The sequence below is a fragment of the Nematolebias whitei genome, chromosome 23 (genome assembly GCF_014905685.2).
Source record: "Nematolebias whitei isolate Nwh7 chromosome 23, NemWhi1, whole genome shotgun sequence".
NCBI lineage: Eukaryota > Metazoa > Chordata > Actinopteri > Cyprinodontiformes > Rivulidae > Nematolebias > Nematolebias whitei.
Genome location: NC_056520.1, coordinates 24,775,300 through 24,781,969, shown reverse-complemented (window position 1 = coordinate 24,781,969; position 6,670 = coordinate 24,775,300). Strand labels below are relative to the sequence as shown.

At 43.6% G+C, this 6,670-nt stretch overlaps 1 protein-coding gene across 1 annotated transcript in view; it reads right to left on the bottom strand.

The window, feature by feature from the left end:
* ctdsp1 (CTD (carboxy-terminal domain, RNA polymerase II, polypeptide A) small phosphatase 1) overlaps nucleotides 1-6,670 on the bottom strand; it is a 67,192-nt gene that overhangs the window by 10,567 nt on the left and 49,955 nt on the right. The gene's annotated exons all lie outside the window — the stretch shown is intronic.

The following is a 6,670-nucleotide window of genomic DNA, read 5'->3' as shown; positions in this document are numbered from 1 at the left end:
ACATATACACATATATACATATACATATACACATATATACATATACACATATATACATATACACATATATACATATACACATATATACATATACACATATATACATATACATATCCTCATGCATGCTCAATAATCCAGGTAGAAAAATCCAAAAAAGTTCAATCTGGTCCTCTGAACATTCAAAAAAACAAAAAATAAAACAAAGCAAAAAAAAAAAAAAAATATATATATATATATATACATTCATCCATCCATCCATCCATTTTCCTCCGCTTATCAGGGGTCGGGTCGCGGGGGTAGCAGCCTAAGTAGGGAGGCCAGACTTCCCTCTCCCCAGCCACTTGGGCCAGCTCCTCCTGGGGAATCCCGAGGCGTTCCCAGGCCAGCCAAGAGACATAGTCCCTCCAGCGTGTCCTGGGTCTTCCTCTGGGTCTCCTCCCGGTGGGACGTGTCCGTAACACCTCACCAGGGAGGCGTCCAGGAGGCATCCTTAACAGATGCCCGAGCCACCTCAACTGGCTCCTCTCTACGTGGAGAAGTAGCGGCTCTACTCCGAGTCCCTCCCAGATGACAAAGCTTCTCACCCTATCTCTAAGGGAGAGCCCAAACACCCTGCGGAGAAAACTCTTTTCGGCCGCTTGTATCCGAGATCTCGTTCTTTCGGTCACAACCCAAAGCTCATGACCATGGATGAGGGTAGAAACGTAGATCGATCGGTAAATTGAGAGCTTTGCCTTTTGACTCAGCTCTCTCTTCACCACGACAAACCTGTACAGCACCCGCTTCACTGCAGACGCTGCACCTATCCGCTCATCGATCTCACGCTCCATTTTTCCCTCATTCGTGAACAAGACCCCAAGATACTTGAACTCCTCCACTTGGGGCAGGACTTCCTCCCTGACCCAGAGAGGGCACTCTACCCTTTTCCGGCTCAAGACCATGGCCTCAGATTTGGAGGAACTGATCTTTATCTTGGCTGAGTCGCACTCGGCTGCGAACCGCTCCAGCGAAAGCTGTAGATCACGATCTGATGAAGCCAACAGGACCACATCATCTGCAAAAATCAGAGACGCAATCCTAAAGCCACCAAAATGGATCCCCTCAACACCTTGGCTGCGCCTAGAAATTCTGTCCATACAATTTATGAACAGAATCGGTGACAAAGGGCAACCTTGGCGGAGTCCAACTCTCACCGGGAACAAGCCCGACTTACTGCCGGCAATGCGGACCAGGCTCTGACACTGATCATACAGGGACTTAACAGCCCATATCAAAGGGCCCGGTACCCCATACTCCCAGAATACCTCCCACAGGGTTCCCCGAGGGACGCGGTCGAACGCCTTCTCCAAGTCCACAAAGCACATGTAGACCGGTTGGGCAAACTCCCACGCACCCTCCAGGACCCTGCTGAGAGTGTAGAGCTGGTCCAGTGTTCCACGACCAGGAAGAAAACCACACTGCTCCTACTGAATCTGAGGTTCGACTATCCGACGGACCCTCCTCTCCAGAAGCCCCGAATAGACCTTACCAGGGAGGCTTAAGAGCGTGATCCCCCTGTAGTTGGAACACAACTCTACGGTCCCCCTTTTGGAATAGGGGGACCACCACCCCGGTCTGCCAATCCAGGGGAACTTCCCCCGATGTCCACGCAATATTGCAGAGTCTCGTAAGTCAACACAACCCTACAACATCCAGAGCCTTAAGAAACTCCGGGCGAATCTCATCCACCCCTGGGGCCCTGCCACCGAGGAGCTTTTTAACCACCTCGGTGACATCAGCACATTAACGATTTTATTGTCTGAAATTTAACAATAATTAGTAATTAATGTCATATTTTAGAAGAAATGTTTATTTGTTTGGAGTGTAGTACCTTTTTTGACCACTTGATGGCAGTATAAGACTGTTTGAACCAAAGGATGGATATCCTGATGCATGCTCAATAATCCAGGTAGAAAAATCTAAAAAAGTTAAATCTGGTCCTCTGGACATTCAAAAAAACAAAGCAAAGCAAAACAACAAAAAAATGTAGAAACGTTTCGTCTCTCATCCAAGAGACTTCCTCAGTCTGAGGTGCTGTATTCAGCTCAGTCTCTTAAATAGCACCTTCTCAGAGGATGGATAGTTGAGCAGCGTGTCTCTTTAACAAAAATGGGAAGGAGGCCCCTGACTTGACATATAGGCTGACATGGTGACATGGCGGATGCTCGTGTGGTTTGAGCTCTTTAGCATAGCATTTTTTACACAAAGCTTTTAATAAAAAAAATATAAAAAAATCAGTAAACAAGTTCTCAGCTTCTTTTTGCAGAAAAAAAACAACTTTTTACACGAAGGCACAGGTTTCAACCATGAATTTTGGAGCTTTGACAAGAGGTTTTTTTTCCCCCCAAAGTCGAACTGTTAGCTTAGCTCGGAGCTTAGCTTCACAGCTTAGCTGCTTTTAATGATCCAAAGACGCAATTTTGGACAGTTAAAACATATTTTAAAGAGAAAAGAGGCAGGGAGGGGTTAGTGAAAAGCACCGGAGTTGAAAGTTTTGTCATCCAGCGTCTTCAGTAGAAAGAGACAGACACGGTTCGGTAGGCAGGGTGGGGTCGGGGTGCCCTACTTGTATAATGGTAGGGGAAACATTGACACACACATTATGTATTTAAATATAAATTTCCTTATTCTTTACATGAATCTAGTCTTTTCTTTTATCTTAAATGTAAAAAAAATAAATAAAATCAATTACTGTTAATCATCATTAGATATCTTTAGTCTCAATGTCAGGCCTACTGGCTGAGAAAGCCCCCTCTAACAAACATGAAGTGGCCGATGGAGAAGGGGTTCTCTGCAGACCAAAAGTGGGCGTTTCTAGAGGGCAAACTCTGCTGCTCTTTAGGTAAGTTACGTCAGTCTTTTTTTAAAACTGAAGGTTTCTAAGAACCAGCATTACAGCTACTTTCAAACACAAGAAGATTATCTTCTGTTCTTGGGTTGTAGGCTGCACCTGACACAGGTTGGCTTGAGTGTGGTCTGGGTACAATGAAATATGAAGCATCTGAAGTGAACCCTGCTCCTATTTGTCAAAAAGTCTGATCTCAAAGATCATGAGTCCTGTAACGAGATAATGGACCAAAACAAAAGCTAAAAACAAAATTTGCTTTTTACAAGTGCTCTTCTATGAGATCTGATCTATGAAAGGAGCTGAAACATGGAGTAGGGTTGACCCTTAAAATGTGAGACAGCTGAGGAAGTTAACTAGTAAATAGAAATACCTGCTCAAGTTGCAGAAATCTTACATCACTCATCTGCAGTGACTGATTTAAAAGGTTGAAAAAGAAAATGTGAAGTTAAAGGAAACATCCTTTGTCCCAAGGCCAGTTTAAGTATCGTTAATATTTTGGTTACTTTATTTTTCTTTCTTTATAAAACGATTATAACCATTTTCACATTATTCAGCAATCAAAATGGATTTTGTTTTTTAATGTAATGGCTAGGTATTCAAAAACAAACATTTAGCCCTCCACACTACCCATTTATGTTGCTCTTATTTTGAAATGCAACCGGAAGTTCTGTGAGAGGCAGAAAGAGAAGTTATGGAGACGCCGCTCACGTCGAACAGGAAACGTTGCTATGTCGAACCAGTTAACACCATGAACATAATATGTGTATGGTTAATACAAAGGCCTTGTTTTTTATCGTCCAGCCTCTTTTTTTTTTTTGTCCAATCAGATGTGGTCCTCCAGACACACCCTTTTGTTTCTATCGTCCTATCAAATGTGGCCCCCTGGATACACCTTCCATATTTGTCTGCAGATACCTACTTGGGCCCATGGACCACAAGTTGATGATCACAGTTGTAGCAGATGGTTTTGTGGCTCCAAACACTTATTTAATGAACAAAGTGGCAGAAATGGCACTTTTGATTGTAAAGTTACAGACCCACGGTCTAGACCAACTTGGAAAAGTGATTTTTTTTCTCCATCTTACTACACGTGTGCAGCTCACCTGGCATTTATAGCACAGGTCTTCTTATTGACAAATAAGGTATATAAGAGTTTTATATATGATATCAACAATGGGCAGGATGGGCAGAGCACCCTCTAGTGGTTTTAGTGAACTCTGTGCAACTTTTCTGGTGTTTTCTAGTTATGTCTTGATGATAGAAATATTAAACATTTCTGTAAACAGGTTCTTCAAAATATTTCATTATTTTTAACATGGCTAAGTAAAAGGACAAAATAAAAATAAGTTTTTTATTTTCCTGGAACTGTCACAATAGTTTTTTTTTTTTAACTCCTGAGTAATTTTCATAATTAACTCGTCACTCCATCTTTTTAAGACCACATCTGAAGTTAAGACTATGTTCAAGGTTTTAAGTACAGAATACTGCAGTGAAATACTTTAATGTACTTTGTCACATGAGCGTATTTATCTCGATTACTAAAAATCTTTTGTCCTGTGACTCTGATAATAAAACACTTTTCTTTCTCACTTTGTTTCAGTGTCTTTATGCTCACTTTCTGTCGGGACGTGACTGCGTTACTAACGCACTCTGTTGTCCGTCGCTCATGCTTTCATCCACTCCTCCTCCTGTGGATTCAAACCCTCGGCTGGCCTCTCGCAGGCCAAACAGGAAGAGGAAACAGAATGGAGGAAGCTCACCACCAAAATCTTTTACAAGAACAAGTATTCAGCGTGAGATATCCACGTTTGAAAGCATTTTCTGTCATGGTTGTGCCGTTATCTTTAGTTTTACATTGTCTGATTGTCAAATATTAAAAATCATTTGTGACAGGTAACACTTTCCTCTCCACGTTTCTTAGATTCTCAATGTTCTCTCTCATCGGGGCCTCCCTAAAGTCTCCATTCAGTTTATGGTTTAAGTTTTTGATAAATCAAATATCGCCTTACCCCAAAAAATAATAATGACAAACAGACCGCAGAACCAGAAGAATGCACTACTTTACTAAATGGGACATCAAGAGATGAAAGAATAACTCGATACGGAGTGAAAAGCAACATACAGCAGGTGCTCGGTTAATAATAAAAAACATCCTTCAGGATATTTTTTCAAACTTGAGTGCATTTCAAAAAACATGTTTTAAACTTATTTAATGACCGTAATTGCCTGTGTATAAGCCGCTACTTTTTTCTTACGCCTTGGACCCCACGGCTTATACACAGGAGCAGCAAATTTATGTACTTTTAACAAATGATGATCCATCCATCCATTTTCTTCCGCTTATCCAGGGTCGGGTCACGGGGCAGCTTAAGTAGGGATGCCCAGACTTTCCTCTCCCCAGCCACTTGGGCCAGCTCCTCCGGGGAAATCCCGAGGCGTTCCTAGGCCAGCCGAGAAACATAGGCCTTCCAGCGTGTCCTGGGTCTTCCTCTGGGTCTCTTCCCGGTGGGACATGTCCGGAACACCTCACCAGGGAGGCGTCCAGGAGGCATCCTAACCAGATGCCCGAGCCACCTCAACTGGCTCCTCTCTACGTGGAGAAGCAGTGGCTCTACTCCGAGTCCCTCCTGGATGACAAAGCTTCTCACCCTATCTCTAAGGGAGAGTCCAGACACCCTGCAGAGAAAAATCATTTCGGACGCTTGTACCCGTGATCTCGTTCTTTTGGTCACAACCCAAAGCTTATGACCATACAGCGTTTCCCCTAGATAGCTTGCCATGGCGGGGTGCTCGTCTCATCCATGATTTTTGCTGATGGGGGGACGGAGGCATGTCTGAGTGCAGCTTGCACTAACAATTTTTGAGCAGGGGCGGGGGGCATTCATCATGAGGGAAGAGACAATGCGAGTGCTGCCTTTGGCTTTTTAGCTAGAGAGCCTGTATTTTGCGCTGCTAGCTTAGTGATACGTCTGTGCCGGGTGGGGTTGGGAGGGGCAAGTTCAGTTTGGTAGGCGGGGTGCTCAGTTCTGTTGACGGGGTGGGGCACCCCGCCCGTATAATGGTAGGGGAAACACTGCCATAGATGAGGGTAGGAACGTAGAGCGACCGGTAAATTGAGAGCTTCACTTTTTGACTCAGCACTCTTTTCACCACGACAGACCGATATAGCGCCCAATTCACTGCAGACGCCGCACCTATCCGCCTATCGATCTCACGCTCCATTTTTCCCTCTTTTGTGAACAAGACCCCGAGATACTTGAACTCCTCCACTTGGGGCAGGACCTCTTCCCCGATCCGGAGAGGGCACTACCCTTTTCCAGCTCAAATGATGATATTTTATTTTTACATTTTATTTATTATTCTGCCACTGAATAACAGTTTCCTTCAACACACATGGGTGTTCATATAGCTGCCCAACAAACACCTCTCTTGTTTTAGTGACACAGACAGAGTGAATGCCACAGGTATTCATAGCAGGTATTTCTCGCTCACATTTTCAATTGCACTACTATATACCCATAATCCCACTGTGGCCATGTGACCAATGAGGTAGTGTACCCTCATTGCGTCATGAGAAACCCCCCCCCCCCCCCCCCCAAGATAGACGTGCATTTATCAGATTTCCTGATTAAAAACCTGCTGGCTCCTTAGATAAATAACATTATTAAGTAACTTTTTATATAAATGAATGTTTCTGTTCAGTGCCCTGAGACAACTTCTGTTGTGATTTTGCGTTATATAAATAAATTCAACTGAACTGAAATACCGGTAATAAAAACAACA